At 44.6% G+C, this 17,888-nt stretch overlaps 1 long non-coding RNA gene across 1 annotated transcript in view; it reads left to right on the top strand.

Moving 5' to 3' along the window:
- The window catches only part of LOC106999317 (uncharacterized), a 29,599-nt gene extending 13,435 nt beyond the window's left edge, over nucleotides 1-16,164 (top strand). The window contains exons 6-8 of the long non-coding RNA XR_001446126.3: nucleotides 10,728-10,882; nucleotides 12,520-12,616; nucleotides 15,760-16,164. This is a non-coding gene — a long non-coding RNA (uncharacterized LOC106999317). The remainder of the gene's footprint in view (nucleotides 1-10,727; nucleotides 10,883-12,519; nucleotides 12,617-15,759) is intronic.
- The last annotated feature ends 1,724 nt before the right edge of the window (nucleotides 16,165-17,888 follow it).

Raw genomic sequence — 17,888 nt, 5'->3', positions numbered from 1 at the left:
CCACTCCTGCCAGTCCCTCCCCGAGGGGAAGGGGAAGGAGAGGGGAGAACAGCAGCATAAGCAGCTGGCAGAGGCAGGGAAAGACTAGCAAAGAGGAAAGAGAAACTGGGAGAGGAAGTCAGAGAGAAAGAGACAGAGAGTCAAAGAGAGAGAGAGAGAGACAGAGAAAGAAAAAGAGGGAGTCAAAGAAAGAGAGAGACAGAGTCAAAGAAAGAGAGAGACAGAGTCAAAGAAAGAGAGAGAGAGAAACAGAGATAGAAGTAACAAAGAGAAAAGAGTATATTCTCTTCCTTTAAAAGCCAGGGTAAATTTAAAACCTGTAACTAATAATTAAAGGTCTTCTCCGTGACCCTATAACGCTCCAATACCACCTTGTTGTCAATGTAAACAACGGCATAGCTGGAAAGCACTAAAGCCACTGACAATCAGTAGCCTTCCTAGTCAAAAATCCTTAACCCAGTAAACTGTGGATGGCCTAAATGCATTCAATCTGTAGTGGCAACTACTTTGCTAACAGAGGAAAGCAGAAAAATAACTTTTAGAGGAAACCTCATTGTGAGCATACCCCATCAGGTCAGAACTATCCTAAGTCCAAAAAAAAAGGCAAAAAGGTAGCTTACTGACTCAAGAACCTTAAGGTATGAGGCTATTCTGTTAGAAAAAGATGATTTCACATTAACCACTGAAAATTCCCTTAACCCAGCAGGTTTCCTAACAGGGGATCTAAATCTTAATTACCATACAAAGGTCTGATTAGACCTAGGAGAAACTCCCTTCAGGACAGGACAACAGATGGTTCCTCCTGGGTGATTGAGGGACAAAGACACAATGGGTATTCAGTTAAGTGACAAGGAAACTCTTTGTAGAAGCAGAGTTAGGAAAATTACCTAATAATTGGTCTGTTCAAACATGCAAGCTGTTTGCACTCAGCCAAGCCTTAAAGTACTTACAAATCAGGAAGGAGCCATCTATACAATTTCTAAGTTAATATGAACTGAACGAGGTCTTATTAATAGCAAAGAATACTTGAAATCCCAAACTTACAAGGTTTTCAACAAAAGTAAAGTTTGCTAAAAGTTAACAGTGTAACAGTATTATTCTAACTTCTAATCTTGTGGCCTTAGACAGTCTAGTCCACAGACATGAAGGAAGTTCACTTTGGAAAAGAATGGATATTATCTTTGAGGAAAAAAAGGAGGAGGGGGGAGAATTTATGTAAAAAGGAATGTTATATGGTAAATTCTTGTCCTAAAATAAATTAACTGGTTGTGAAACTAGGCCGCATAAAACTTAGAAACTAGGCCTCATAAAAAAAGAACTTAAAAAAAAATTAACACCAGGTGGCTCTGGATAAGGTCCCACCCTGATAGGGTCCCACCCTGATAGGGTCCCACCCTGCTAATTCCGGGAAACAACCTCATGGGGTCCCACCCTGCCAATTCCGGGGGTCCCACCCTGCCTCAAAGTTCCCGGAATCAACAACTCCAAGAAAAAAACCTCATAAGGTCCTGCTCTAACCAATTAGAACAAGACACCTTGCTCAGGCCATAGACAGACCCAATTACCACGCGCCTAAAGCTTTGTTTGAATTTCGCGCCCTAAGCTGTGTTTGAACTTGTGTTTGCCTATATAAACAGCCTATAACAAGCAGTCGGGGTCCCAGGACCAACTTAGAGCTTGGGACCCTAGCGCGCTAGTAATAAATAACTCTCTGCTGTGAATCTCGTGTCGGTGATCCTTCGCGGCGACCCCTGCCCAGGAAGGAATCGACAGTTCGGTTCCAACAGTTGTTTAAAGAAAGGGATGATTGCAACAAGTCAAAAAGTTGGGACATGTTGAAGAATTGTCTGTGAAAGTCATGAAAAAAAGTTATAAAAGGGAATTTATGCAAGAAATGTTGTATAATTTAAAAGTAATTAGGCCTCCCTATTGAAGAAACAGTTTATGTACAAGATGTGTAAGGAAAGTAAAATATACCTTTGGTAAAAGGATTATAAGGAGGCATAAGAATGTGGATTTTACCTACATTAAAAGGTTAAATATATATATCTGGTTTTAAAGGTTTAAGCAAGTTCTGAAACCTTAATTGTAAAGGAAATTCTGTGTGTAAGCATATTGGCTAAAATTAAAGGGGTATAATCTAGTTTTTCTGTGAACTAGACATTTAAATAAAAGCACAACAGGTTTTTCTTAAAGCACTAACCTACTCTTTAATCAAAATTATAAAAGGTTAAAAAGAGTCTATAAAAATCTTACATTACGGTCAGACATTAAAAATTAGATAAGTATGTCTACAAGATTTTATTAAAATTAAGTTTAACATTAATAAGACACTAATATAAAGGTGAAATTTAGCTTATCTGGTATAAAATCATACAGGAAGCATTGTCAAATATAAAATGGTATTTGGCTTTCTTTGGTATAAAAACCAATAAAAATAGGTGCTAAAGGAAATTTCTCCTTTAAGTAAGAAGGCACCAAGGACTATAAAGTCCACTGCTGATGTCCCCACATTTAAAACAGAAGATCAATTTCTTAGAAATTTTATACTTGGTTTATCTTCCACTTTCCTTTCCCTCAAAACTAAGTCTTTTAGCACAGGTACCACCCCTAGAATTTCCAGTAAACCAGCACCAGCCTGAGGATCATGTTCTCATCAAAGGGTGGAAAGAAGGAAAACTTGAGCCAGCCTGGGAAGGATCCCACCTTGTGCTGCTAACCACTGAGACTGCCATTCGTACAGTGGAAAGGGGATGGACTCATCAAACCCAAGTCAAGAAAGCACCACCCCCTCCAGTGTTTGGGCCATTGTCCCAGAGGAAAACCCTACTAACTAAAGCTAAGAAAAATTTAACTCTCCTTCATCTATTCTATTACTCTTTCTTCTTTCCTCACTCTATTGCTGACCATCTAGTTATTAACATAACCAAGTCAATTTCACCTCAAACTATTGCATTTGATGCTTGCCTTGTTATACCCTGTGGGGATTTGCCAAGTCAAAGACAGCTCTCTACTTCAGAAAAGTACCTCTGTCCCTCCTGACTCTCTTCAGACTGGGCATTAGTGAATTGGGACCAATTAATGTGGGGAGATTTTGATAAAGACCCCAGTGTCAACCAGGAGTCTTGTCCCGCTATTTAGAGCTTTTATGCCGTAGTTGGTCCAGCATTCTGTGAACCACTAAAGAGCAAGGATGGACTGCCCCAACCCGTTTTTGTAATTTCCTAAAACCATACATTTGTTTTACTAGAGGAACAGCCCCGCCACCCAACTGTCAGCTAAACCAGTGCCATCCTATACAGGTTATGATCTCGAACCCTCAAAGTTCTTCCCCTTTTCTAAGCTAGTTCCCTTCTTTAAGTTGGTTTTATGGTATGGGGGCTGAGGTTTCAGGGACAGACCCTATTGGATTCTTTGCAATGTGTTTCTTTGATCCCCTACCGCCTGCACCTTCTTCTAAGGCTTCTTCCAAAACCTTTCACAACGGAACAATTGCTCCTCCTCCATCTAATGACAAGACCAAGATAGTTATCATAGAAGTTAAAGACTTAAAACAAACTTTGGCAATTAAGACAGGATACCAAAGTGCAAATGCCTGGTTGGAATGGATCAAATATTCTGTGTGCACGTTAAACAAAAGCAATTGTTATGCTGTGTGCACGGCAGGCCAGAGGCCCAGATTGTCCCCTTTCCACTAGGGTGGTCCTCCAGTCGACCAGGCATGGGTTGCATGGTAGCTCTTTTCCAGAATTCTACAGCCTGGAGTAACAAGTCACGCCAAGCTCTCTCTCTGCTATATCCCGAAGTCCGGCACCCTGTGGGTCAGCCCCCAAGGGCCATCCAGCTTCCATCTCCCAACATTAAGTTCACTTCTTGTCTCTCGTGACAAGGAGGAAACTTAGTGTTCCTTGGAGACCTGAAGGGATGCAGTGAACTTAATACTTTCCAAGAGCTTACCAATCAGTCAGCCCTTTTTCATCCCTGAGCAGATGTGTGGTGGTATTGTGGACCTTTACCGGAAACTCTGCCAAATAACTGGAGTGGCACTTGTGCTTTAGTACAATGGGCTATCCCTTTCACCCTGGCATTTCATCAACCAGAGGAAGGAAAAATAAGGCATTGTAAAGCAAGAGAAGCCACATACGGGTCTTTCGACTCTAACATCTATTTAAACACAACTGGAGTCCCATGGGGAATGCCAGATCAATTTAAAGCCCGAAATCAAATAGCTGCAGGATTTGAGTCAATATTTTGGTGAGTGACAATTAATACAAATGTAGACTGGATAAACTACATCTACTACAACCAACAGCGATTTATTGACTACACTAGAGATGCTGTTAAAGGAATAACTGAGCAATTGGGGGCTACTAGCCAGATGGCTTGGGAAAATAGGATAGCCTTAGACATATTAGCAGAAAGAAGAGGAATTTGCGTCATGAATAAAATTCAATGTTGTACTTTCATCCCAAACAACACTGCCTCTGATGGAAGTACAACAAAGGCATTGCAAGATCTGACTGCTCTGTCCAATGAGTTAGCCAACAACTCAGGGGTAAATGACTCCTTTACAGGATGGCTAGAAAAGTGGTTCAGTAAATGGAGAAGAATAATAGCCTCAATTCTTACTTCCCTCACTGCCGTAATGGGTGTACTTATTCTTGTTGGGTGCTGTGTCACACCATGCATCTGTGGGTTGGTGCAGAGGCTCATAAAAATGGCACTTACTAAAACCTCCCTTAACTATCCTCCACCTTATCCAGAGAAGCTTCTTCTTTTGGAAAATCAAGCAAAACAACAAAGCCAAGACATGTTAAAGAAATGTGAAGAGAAAAAAATGTAAGGAAATACAAGAGGAGAAGTTGTTAGATATGAGTTCTAAATTTCTCTTCAAAGAATCAGTATGTCAGTACGTTCAATTCTTTGCCTTCTACTTTTAAACTTAACTTCCTTGTAAAGCAACCTTTTTCGATTACCTGCTCCACTCTGACTCATTCTGATTACCTGCTCTACCCTGGCTCCTTCCGATTACCTGCTCTGCCATAACCATTTTTCCCACGAAACCACTCACCCCATCACTCTCTTTAAATTAGCCAATCTGAATTAGTTTAGTCTGTGTGGTCTAACCCTAGCCAATAGGGGAAAGACACAGCAGCAGGGGCCATGTGCGTCAGGGATAAGAACCCCTTCCCCTCCCTTGTCCAAGTGTGCACTCACCATTGCTCCATCTGTAAGGGCACATCCTTCTGTAGAAGTACATTGCCTTGCTGAGAATTAAAAAGAAAATTTTATGTTCGGTACTATTTCTTTTGTGACGCCAAAACTTTATTTATTAAACAAGAGGTTTCGCCATGTTGGCCAGGCTGGTCTCGAACTCCTGACTTCAAGTGTTCTGCCTGCTTTGGCCTCCCAAAGTGCTGGGATTAACATGTATGAGCCACTGTACCTGGCTGGCATTGGTAGTTTTTAAGAGCTTCCAAAAAGATTTATCAAAAAGTCTCATCAAGTTATAAGTAGCAGAGCTGGGGAAAAAAACACACTTTTGTCCCTGACCTGTTATATTACCTGAGCTATATTTATTACACCACTTCTCTGTTTTTGATAATTCACCCTTCATTAATTGTTGCCTCTTTATTGAAGAGCTAGGCTTCTCATTTATTCTTTTTCAGATGATATTGTACACATCATGACACTTTCCTGAAACCATCTTTGCAAAAGTATGACTGAGACAGTGAAAGAGATCTAACCTAACTGACTCTATCTCACTTTTAAGCTTTAAACTGTCCTTATTCATTCCTGGGGTAGGTTGAACTAACTTTGGGAGAAACTTGGTTTATAGTTAGTCATTTAAAACAAAGACAATAACAACCCTTTCCCAAAGCAGACCTCCTTCTTGCCTGGGAACTAGATTCCCTTTGTAGGACTAACATTAGCCACAATATTAGAAATTATGGTGTAGGAGTCATGCAGCTGGAGGCTACAAGATTCTGACCCTCCCTCAACTCCTCCTAAGATCAGTGCTTGAGATATTTTGCTGACCCTGCACTTGATGGATCAGCTGGCACCACCCAGATTGATAAACTGGCTCATGTGATCTTGTGGCCCCCACCCAGGAACTGACTCAGTACAAGACGACAGCTTCAGTTCCCTAGGATTTTGTTTCCTAACTGACCAGTCAGCATTCATGTCTCACCGGCTTCCCCTCACCCACCATGTTGTCCGTAAAAACTCTGCTTTCCCTAATGCTTGGGGAGACTGATTTGAGTAATAATTAAACTCTAGTCTCCCACACAGCCGGCTCTGTGTGAATTACTCTTCCTCCATTGCAATTCCCCTGTCTTGATAAATTGGCTCTGTGTAGGCTGTGGGCAAGGTGAACCCATTGGGTAGTTACATTCCTCCTTCATGAAAAACACATTCCATTTCTTCCACAACCATCTTTTGATTCTGCACCATGTCTAATTTTTTTTGTATAGTATTTTCGTTGTTTCTAGTTAGTTAATCTTCTGTGACTCCCTAGTCTTCTACAATGAGACATTAATTTACTTAACATGTATTAATTAGAGACTGACTGTATACATGGTACATGATCAGGAGATATAAGTGTGAATAAAACACCCTTTCTGTTCTCGAAAACAGTGTATTTTAGGAGACCAAGAAGAAAGAATTCCCGCTGAATGTGAGACGGTATAATAGAGAATGTGTGAAATGCTGTGGAATCACAGATAAAAGAGCAGGCAAGGGCATGTTATTGTTTGACAGAGAAGAAAAAATGGTCTCTTGCTCTCCTATTAGAAGTGAAATATCACTTTTTTTTTTTTTTTGAGACAGAGTCTTGCTCTTGTTGCCCAGGCTGGAGTGCAATGGCATGATCTCGGCTCACTGCAACCTCTGACTCCCTGTTTCAAGCGATTCTCCTGCCTCAGCCTCCCCAGTAGCCAGGATTACAGGCTCCCGCCACCACACCTGGCTAATTTTTGTGTTTTTAGTAGAGACGGGGTTTTGCCGTATTGGCCAGGCTGGTCTCAAATTCCTGACCTCGTGATGTGCCCACCTCGGCCTCTCAGAATGCCGGGATTACAGGCGTGAGCAACCCCACCAAAATACCACTTTTATAGAAGGCAACTGATAATATCTAAAGCCTTATCAAAAGTCCATGTTCTCTAAACACATCTAGGAATGTATGCCAAGGAAGTAACTGGGCAAGGTGTAGTAGATGCAGTGGTGCATGTCCCGGTTCCCCCACTTCAGGAACACGGCACTCATTCCCTCCACTGACTAGTGATGGTGATGAACAGCTAGCTCTCAGCTGAGTCTCTCTCTGGGAATAAATAGCCTTTGTAGTGACAGAGGAGAAAAGAAAAAGCCTGATCAGGCAGGCAGTTAGGGTGGGTCCTTGGTTTAATCCTTTCAAACAAAACAACAACCTGCAGGCACAGATAAGGGAATTTGCACAGGGGCTTACCTAAGACATGACCACAGACATAAGAAGGGCTACACAGGTGACTTGCTCATATATGCCTGCAATGGAAAATTCTGTCCCCTGACACATGTGCAATAAGGGGCCCACATGCGCATTAGGAAGACAGGGTGGGGCTATGATAAATTCACCTTTTATGCAAAGGAGGCTCGTAGCCCTCATGGGTTTCCTATAAAAGCCTTTGCATTCAACTGTAAAAACAACAATCCTCTTCTGGGTCCTTTCTTCTTTCACTTATTAAACTTTCATTCCAAACTCACCCTTGGTGTCCAGCATCCTTAACTTTCTTGGTCGTGAGACAAAGAACTTAGGATGATACCTTGGGCAGCGAGAGACTGCTACATTGTGGTGCATTGGCAAGACTGTAACAGTGACAGAGAACCAGTCTGCAGAAAGTAAGGCCTCCTCCCCAGCGACAGTCAACATCTAATAAATAGTAAGGGGATATAGAGGCTTGGTCAATCAAGCTCTAAAGAAAGCTAGAATACCTATGGGATTGGCCAAGGCCTTTGTTGTGACTGCATCAAAATTCTGTTATGCCTAGACCGTTTATTCCTCGAAGAAGACTACCAGAGTCCAGAGTCAAAGCTAAGCAGCAAGGATCTTTATTACAGGTTCGAACCTGGAACTCTCACTCGCTCGCGAAACGAGACGGGCAGGAGAGCTCCCCCACTGAGCTCCGAGCAGTGTTATATAGTCTAAGAAAAGTGGGCATAGAGTTATTATACAAATCAGATATATGATTGGCTAGTGTTTGAACAAGGCGATTTGGCTAACTATGATTGGTTCCCGCCATTTCTGATATTTCGGTTCAACCTTTGAGGCGGGAGAGCAGGTTTATGGCAGCAAGAGTTTATCTTACTTAAACACGTCTTGTGACCTTGCCTCAGAACTTACAAAATCTCTGGTACGTGCAGAAAAACAGGTACTCACAGAACTTATGAAATCTCTGGTATGTGCAAAGATTAGAAAGCAGAACAAAGAGTTTAGCAACATGGGGGGGGGGAAGGGAGGGTACGCATTTTTGTATCTTTGTGTCCTTTCAATTCTACCTCTCCTTCTGCCCGATCATGCTTCCTTCACTCCCTCTGCAGGTATTGCCCCAAGATTGCTCTGCAGTAAACATTTTCTTTTTTTTTTTTTTTTTTTAAAGACAGAGTCTTGCTCTGTCACCCAGGCTGGAGTGCAGTGGCGCAACGTCGGCTCACTGCAAGCTCCGCCTCCCGGGTTCAAGTCATTCTCCCTCCTGTCTCAGGCTGAGTAGCTGGGACTACAGGCATCCGCCACCACGCCCAGCTAATTTTTTTGTATTTTTAGTAGAGACGGGGTTTCACCGTGTTAGCCAGGATGGTCTCCATCTCCCGACCTGGTGATTCTCCAGCCTCAGCCTCCCAAAGTGCTGGGATTACAGGCATGAGCCCTGGGCCAGTCCTGCAGTAAACATCTTCAAAGCACATCTTAATCTCAGTGTTTATTTTCGTAGAGAATCTGCCCTATGAACAAGAGTATAAAAAGCAAACATAGAAGAGTTTTTATGGAAGGCATTGTACATGTAAAATGTTGTAAATCTTATAAATGTCCCCAAATACAGAATTTGTTTAAAAAATTATGATATATCCATAACATGAAATACTATGGAGCCATTGAGAGTAATATGGATATATGTTGACTTGGAATATATAGGACGGATTATTTATTTATTTATTTATTTATTTTAATTTTTTTTTTTTTTTTTTGAGACAAGGTCTCATTCTGTTACCCAGGCTGGAATGCAGCGGTTTGATCGTGGCTCACTGCAGCTTCACTCTTTTGGGCTCAAGCCATCCTCCTACCTCAGCCTTCTGAGTAGTTGGGACTAGAGGCATGTACCACCACGCCCAGCTAATTTAATTTTTTTTTTTGGTAGAGACAAGGTCTCACTGGACTGTGCAGGCTGGTCTTGAGTAGCTGGGACCACAGGTGCGAGCCACCATGCCTGGCTAATTTTTTAAATTTTTAGTAGGGACGAGGTCTCCCTGTGTTGGCCAGGCTGGTCTCGTACTCCTGGGCTCCAGCAATCCACTTGCTTCTGTCTCCCAAAATGTTGGGACCACAGATGCAAGCCACCATGCTTGGCTAATTTTTTAAATTTTCAGTAGGGACGAGGTCTCCCTGTGTTGACCAGGCTGGTCTCAAACACCTGGGCCCAACTTGTGGAGGGGGCTGGATTGTAGAAAACAAACCCCACACCTTAGTGCAGAAACACAGATACCCACACTTTTCCTCACATGTGTATGTGCTAAGTAGGATACCCGCTTCTGCTCACATAAAACAACCATAGCTCTGCTGAGGTCTGTTTTTCAGCTCCTCTATGAGAGATACAAATAGCTAAAAGAAAAAGAAAGAAGAGGAAGTAGAGTGGAGTTTGGGGCAGAACCAGAAAGGCAGAGAGAGGTTAAAGATCTGCCTTTCTCCCTTTTTTGGGATGTCTCTCATCTCTCTCTCCTTCTCTCTCTGTCTCTCTGTGTCTCTCCCTGTCTCTCTTTCTGGCTCTTTCTCTCTCTCTGTCTCTCTCTCTGTCTCTCTCTCACAAGGAGCTGCTCTCCTCTCTCTTTTCTTCTGTTTGGACCTCTGTGCATGTGTGTGTGTGTGTGTGTGTGTGTGTTTCTGTCTGTCTCTCTCTCTCTGTCTCTCTCTCTCGCTCACAAGAAGCTGCTCTCCTTTTTTCTGTTTGGACTTCTTTCTCTGTGTGTGTGTGTGTGTGTGTCTGTCTCTATCCCTCTGTGTCTCGCTCTCAAAAAAAAAAAAACAAAAAAAACCCTTAGCTGTTCTGGAGAAGTGAGAACTGTCAGGCCTCTGAGCCCAAGCTAAGCCATCATATCCCCTGTGACCTGCATGTATACATCCAGATGGCCTGAAGCAACTGAAGAGCCACAAAAGAAGTGAAAATAGCCTTAACGGATGACATTCCACCATTATGATTTGTTTCTGCCCCACCCTAATGGATCAATGTACTTTGTAATCTCCACCACCCTTAAGAAGGTTCTTTGTAATTCTCCCCACCCTTGAGAATGTACTTTGTGAGATCCACCCCCTGCCCCACAAACCATTGCTCCTAACTCTACTGCCTATCCCAAAACCTCTAAGAACTAGTGATAATCCCACCACCCTTTGCTGACTCTCTTTTTGGATGCAGCCCACCTGCACCCAGGTGAAATAAACAGCCTTGTTGCTCACACAAAGCCTGTTTGGTGGTCTCTTCACACAGATGCATGTGACATTTGGTACCAAAGATCCGAGTCAGAGGGACTCCTTCAGGAGAGCAGTCCCCTGTCCTCACCCTCACTCTGTGAAGAGATTCACCTACGACCACGGGTCCTCAGACCAACCAGCCCAAGGAACATCTCACCAACTTCAAATCAGGTAAGCGGTCTTTTCATTCTCTTCTACAGCCTCTCTTGCTACCCTTCAATCTCCCTCTCTCTCCACCTTTCAATCTCCCTGTCCTTCCAATTCCAGTTCTTTTTCATCTCTAGTAGAGACAAAGGAGATACATTTTATCCGTGGACCCAAAACTCCAGCGCTGGTTACAGACCCGGGAAGTCTTCCCTTGGTGTTTAATCACTGCGGGGACGCCTGCCTGATTATTCACCCACACTCCATTGGTGTCTGATCACCATGGGGACACCTGCCTTGGTCATTTACCCACATTCCCTTGGTGGCAAATCAATTGTGGGGATGCCTGCTTTGGCTGCTCATCCACATTACAGCCCAGGGCTGCTCATCGCACCACCCCCTTCTCCATGTCTCTACCTTTCTCTTTAAACTTACCTCGTTCACTATGGGCAACCTTCCGCCCTCCATTCCCCGTTCTTCTCCCTTAGCCTGTGTTCTCAAGAACTTAAAACCTCTTTAACTCACCCCTGACCTAAAACTTGAATCCCTTATTTTCTTCTGCAACACTGCTTGGCCCTAATACAAACTCAACAGTAGTTCCAAGTGGCCAGAGAATGGCACTTTCGATTTGTCTATCCTAAAAGATCTAGATACTTTTTGTCAAAAAATGGGCAAATGGTGTGAGGTGCCTGACGTCCAGGCATTCTTTTACACATTGGTCCCTCCCTAGTCTCTGCTCCCAATGTGACTCAGCCCAAATCTTTCTTCTTTGTCTCCTATCTGTTCCTTCAGTCTCCACCCCAATCTCTGAGTCCTTTGAATCCTCCTTTTCTACGGACCCATCTGACCTCTCCTCCCCAGGCTGCTGCTCACCAGCCAGGCCAAGCCAGGTCCCAATTTTTCCTCAGCCTCGGCTCCCCCACCCTATAATTCTTTTATCACCTCCCCTCCTCACACCCGGTCTGGCTTGCAGTTTCGTTCCCTGACTAGCCCTCCCCCACCTGCCCAACAATTTCCTATTAAAAAGGTTGCTGGAGCTGAAGGCATAGCCAAGGTTAATGCTCCTTTTTCTTTATCTGATTTTTCCCAAATCAGTTAGCATTTGGGCTCTTTTTCATCAAATATAAAAACCCAGCCCAGTTCATGGCCCGTTTGGCAACAACCCTTAGGCATTTTACTGTCCTAGACCCCAGAGGAAGGCTGTATTATTCTCAATATGCATTTTATCACCTAATCCACTCCCGACATTAGAAAAAGCTCCAAAAATTAGATTCCGGCCCTCAAACCCCACAACGGGACCTAATTAATCTCGCCTTCAAGGTGTACAATAATGGAGTAGAGGCAGCCAAGTAGCAACGTATTTCTGAGTTGCAATTACTTGCCTCCATTGTGAGAGAAACCCCAGCCATATCTCCAGAACACAAGAACTTTAATACGTCTGAACCACAGTGGCCAGGCGTTCCTCCAGGACCACCTCCCCAAGGATCTTGCTTCAGGTGCTAGAAATCTGGCCACTGGGCCAAGGAATGCCTGCAGCCTGGGATTCCTCCTAAGCTGTGTCCCATGTGTGTGGGACCCCACTGGAAACCGGACAACCCCCCTGGCAGCCACTCCCAGAGCCCCTGGAACTCTGGCTTAAGGCTACCTGACTGACTCCTTCCCAGATGTTCTTGGCTTAGCAGCTGAAGACTGACGCTGCCTGATCGCCTCAGAAGCCTCCTGGACCTTCATGGACGCTTTGGGTAACTCTTACAGTGGAGGGTAAGTCTGTCCCCTTCTTAATCAATATGGAGGCCACCCACTCCACATTATTTTCTTTTCAAGGGCCTGTTTCCCTTGCCTCCATAACCATTGTGGATATTGACAGCCAGGCTACTAAACCTCTTAAAACTTCCCAACTCTGGTGCCAACTTGGACAACATTCTTTTATGCACTCCTTTTAAGCTATCCCCACCTGCCCAGCTCCCTTATGAGGTCAAGACATTTTAACTAAATTATGTGTTTCCCTGACTATTCCTGGGCTACAGTCACACCTCATTGCTGCCCTTTTCCCCAGTTCAAAGCCTCCTTTGCATCCTCCCCTTGTATCTCCCCACCTTAATCCACAAGTATGGGATACCTCTACTCCCTCCTTGGCAACCAATCATGCACTCCTTACCATCCCATTAAAACCTAATCACCCTACCCCACTTAACACCAATATCCCATCCCACAGCACGCTTTATAAGGATTAAAGCCTGTTGTCACTTTCCTGTTACAGCATGGCCTTTTAAAGCCTATAAACTCTCCTTACAATTCCCTCATTTTACCTGTTCAAAAACCAGACAAGTCTTACAGGTTAGTTCAGGATCTGTGCCTTATCAACCAAATTGTCTTGCTTATCCACCCCATGGTGCCTAACCCACATACTCTCCTATCCTCGGTACCTCCCTCCACAACACATTCTGTTCTAGGTAAACCTAGCTGACCCCATAAATCCTAAATCCTTTCTCCACTCCCCTTTCCGTTCCTTAAAAAGCAGCCCTAAAATCTGCTCCCACACTATCTCTCCCTAACTCATCCCAACTCTTTTCATTACACACAGCCGAAGTACAGGGCTGTGCGGTCAGAATTCTTACACAAGAACTGGGACTATGCCCTGTAGCATTTCTGTCCAAACAACTTGACCTTACTGTTTTAGCATAGCCCTCATGTCTGCATGTGGTGGCTGCCACTTCTTTAAAACTTTTAGAGGCTGTCAAAACTCACAAACTATGCTCAACTCACTCTCTACAGTTCTCATAACTTCCAAAATCTATTTTCTTCCTCACACCTGACACACATACTTTCTGCTCCCCAGCTCCTTCAGCTGTACTCACTCTCTGTTGAGTCTCCCACAGTTACTATTGTTCCTGGCCCGGACTTCAATCTGGCCTCCCACATTATTTCTGATACCACACCTGACCCCCATGAATGTATCTCTCTGATACACCTGGCATTCACTCCATTTCCGCATATTTCCTTCTTTCCTGTTCCTCACCCTGTTCATACCTGGTTTATTGATGGCAGTTCCACCAGGCCTAATTGCCACACAGGCTATTAGGCAGGCTATGCTGTAATATCTTCCATATCTATCATTGAGGCTACTGCTCTGCCGTCCTCCACTACTTCTCAGCAAGCCAAACTCATTGCCTTAACTCGAGCCCTCACTCTTGCAAAGGAATTGTGTGTCAATATTTATACTGACTGTAAATATGCCTTCCATATCCTGCACCACCTTGCTGTTATATGGGCTGAAAGAGATTTTCTCACTATGCAAGGGTCCTCCATCATTAATGTCTCTTAAAAAAAAAAAAAAACAACTCTTCTCAAGGCCACTTTACTTCCAAAGGAAGCTGGAGTCATACACTGCAAGGGCCACCAAAGGCATCAGATCCCATCGCTCAAAGCAATGCTTATGCTGACAAGGTAGCTAAAGAAGCAGCTAGCATTCAAACTTCCGTCCCTCACAGCCAGCTTTTCTCCTTATTGGTTACTCCCACCTACTTTCCTACTGAAAGTTCCACCTATCAATCTCTTCTCACACAAGGCAAATGGTTCTTGGACCAAGGAAAATATCTCCTTCCAGCCTCACAGGCCCATTCTATTCTATCGTCATTTCATAATCTCTTCCAAGTAGGTTACAAGCTGCTAGCCTACCTCTTAGAACCTCTCATTTCCTTTCCATTATGGAAATCTATCCTCAAGGAAATCACTTCTCAGTGTTCCATCTGCTATTCTACTACTCCTCAGGGATTGTTCAGGCCCCCTCCCTTCCCTACACATCAAGCTTGGGGATTTGCCCCCACCCAGGACTGGCAAATTGACTTTACTCAAATGCCCTGAGTCAGGAAACTAAAAAACCACTTTCACTGGATGGGTAGAGGCCTTTCCCACAGGGTCTGAGAAGGCCATCACAGTCATTTCTTCCCTTCTGTCATACATAATTCCTCGGTTTGACATTCCTACCTCTATACAGTTCGATAATGGACTGGCCTTTATTAGTCACATCACCCAAGCAGTTTCTCAGGCTCTTGATATTCAGTGGAAACTTCATACCCCTTACCGTCCTCAGTCTTCAGGAAAGGTAGAACAGACTGATGGTCTTTTAAAAACACACCTCACCAAGCTCAGCCTCCAACTTAACAAAAAGGACTCTGTCAAGAATAGAGCCCAAAAACTCAACAACCAAGCAAGTAATCACACTGAACCCTCTTGGACACTCTCTAATTGGATGTCCTGGGTCTTCCCAATTCTTAGTTCTTTTTTTTTTTTTTGAGACAGAGTCTGGCTCTGTTGCCCAGGCTGGAGTGCAGTGGCCGGATCTCAGCTCACTGCAAGCCCCGCCTCCCGGGTTCACGCCATTCTCCTGCCTCAGCCTCCCGAGTAGCTGGGAGTACAGGCGCCCGCCACCTCGCCCGGCTAATTTTTTTTTGTATTTTAGTAGAGACGGGGTTTCACCGTGTTAGCCAGGATGGTCTCGATCTCCTGAACTCGTGATTCGCCCGTCTCGGCCTCCCAAAGTGCTGGGATTACAGGCTTGAGCCACCGCGCCCGGCCTCTTAGTTCTTTAATACCTGCTTTTCTTCTTCTCTTATTCAGACCTTGTGTCTTTGGTTTCTCAATTCATACAAAACCACATCCAGGCCATCACCAATAATTCTATATGACAAATGCTCCTTCTAACAACCCCACAATATCACCCCTTACCCCAAAATCTTTCTTCAGTTGAATCTCTCCCACTGTAGGTTCCCACACCACCCCTGATCCCACTCGAAGCAGCCCTGAGAAACGTTGCACATTATCTCTCCATACCACCCCCCCCAACATTTTCACCACCCCAACACTTCACCTCTATTTTGTTTTGTTTTTCTTATTAATATAAGAAGACAGGAATGTCAGGCCTCTGAGCCCAAGCTAAGCCATCATATCCCCTGTGACCTGCACATATACATCCAGATGGCCTGAAGCAACTGAAGATCCACAAAAGAAGTGAAAGCAGCCTTAACTGATGACATTTCATCATTGTGATTTGTTTCTGACCCACCCTAACTGATCAATGTACTTTGTAATCTCCCCTACCCTTCAGAAGGTTCTTTGTAATTCTCCCCACCCTTGAGAATGCACTTTGTGAGATCCACCCCCTGCCCACAAAACATAGCTCCTAACTCTACCGCCTATCCCAAAACCTATAAGAACTAATGATAATCCCACCAGCCTTTGCTGACTCCTTTTTCAGACTCAGCCCGCCTGCACCCAGGTGAAATAAACAGCTTTGTTGCTCACACAAAGCCTGTTGGTGGACTCTCTTCACATGGACACGTGTGACAAGAACCATGTTCAGTGGGCAGGAACTCAGCCAGATTGGATTGGAGTGAGGGAAGCAGGTCAGACAATGGGTCAGAAGACTGAATTTAGTGACAGATAACAGGCTCCATTTAAGCAAATGTGAGTCTTGTTCTCTAAATGAGATAACACTGGCCTCTCTTCACCTTGATAGGCCTGATAGGCTCCCCCATCCATGTGCTTTGTCCCTTGGCAACATGTCCTCCTATGGAAAAAGAGGCACTGTCATGCCATTGTGACAGTCCTCAAGATTAACAGAAGGAGGAGGCAGGAGATGGAAGATGTGATAGGAAACATTGTTTTTTTTTTTTTTTTTTTGAGATAGAGTATCACTCTGTCACCCAGGCTGGAGTGCAGTGTCATGATCTCGGCTCACTGCAACCTCCACCCCCTGGGTTCAAGCAATTCTCCTGCCTCGGCCTCCCTAGAAGCTTGGATTACAGACACGTGCTACCACACCTGGCTAATTTTTGTATTTTTAGTAGAGACGGGGTTTCATCATGTTGGCCAGGCTGGTCTCGAACTCCTGACCTCAAGTGATCTGCCCACCTGGGCCTCCCAAAGTGCTGGGATTACAGGCATGCATCACTGCACCCAACCAGAAACATTTCTAAGCAATTATTTTCCTCCAGACCTTGCTTCCTTGATGAAGCCAGCGTGTGAGACCTCTTCAAAGAGAGGGAGGCTACTGCTTGGAGGAGCTGTCCTCCTAGAGGCCTCGTCCCCCTAAGAAGGCTTCCCTTCCTCCAGTGTCGCTGTGGAATCAACAAATGCCCCCACGGACTGAAGAGCGGGAGGCCTGACCTGCTCACCCACACTCCAGCTGCCCCAGTGAAGGGTCCCTAATGAGACCTCAGTAGGAGTCCCCAATGCTGCAACTCCTCGGAAGGGGTCAGCAGCAAAGCCGTCTGTTTTCTCCCACCACAATTCCCAGCAGGAAGAGATGTGGGAGGACTCTAGGGGAAATCCAGACCTAGAAGAAGAGATCAGTTTCACCGTAAGTGCAGCCCTTTGGGTGCACATCCTGGAGGCAGTCTCCCCACTTGAAGCGTACCTGCCAGCACGGTATAGTGAGAATGCTGCCACACAGAGTGGGGAAGCCAGGGCCGAGGATGCTTTCCACCTCTGCTGCCAAGGTGCTGTCTGACCTTGGTCTGCCCTGGCCCTCAGTCTCCTCCTGTGTACAATGGGAGGAAGTTACTTGGTTGGAAGTACAATGGGAGGAAGTTACATTGCTTGGGTCTTTTTGTTCCTTGAGTTCAAAGGTAAATATCTGTATTTTCTTTCATGTGGGAGTCCTGGTCAAAAGTTCATACTTTAACGACCTCAGCAATAAGCTCTTAGAGGGACTGGGGCAGGTGGGCTGTCCCTTAGGGAAGGGATGGGAGGCACTGGTGCCTGCTGTAGAGGGGAATGGTGGTGTTGGTGGGTTGAGTCAGGGATAGGAAAAGTTCTCGGAAAATGGATGAAGTCAAGAGATCACTGAACAACCCAGGCTGAAAGGGAATCAGGTCTTCTGTAATCAGGAACCACAGTTAACGAAGTCTCTATCTTTCTTTAGACACCCTGGCAACATCTGATTTCCATTTTACAAGACCAGGGCTGGTCTGTGGGGGTGGGAAGGGACATAAGGAGAGTGAGGAAAACTGATAGTGTCAGGAGGCTGGGA

Source organism: Macaca mulatta, chromosome 7 (genome assembly GCF_049350105.2).
Source record: "Macaca mulatta isolate MMU2019108-1 chromosome 7, T2T-MMU8v2.0, whole genome shotgun sequence".
Classification (NCBI taxonomy): Eukaryota; Metazoa; Chordata; class Mammalia; order Primates; family Cercopithecidae; genus Macaca; species Macaca mulatta.
The sequence above is the reverse complement of the archived record's forward strand: the minus strand, read 5'-3'. Positions and strand labels throughout refer to the sequence as shown.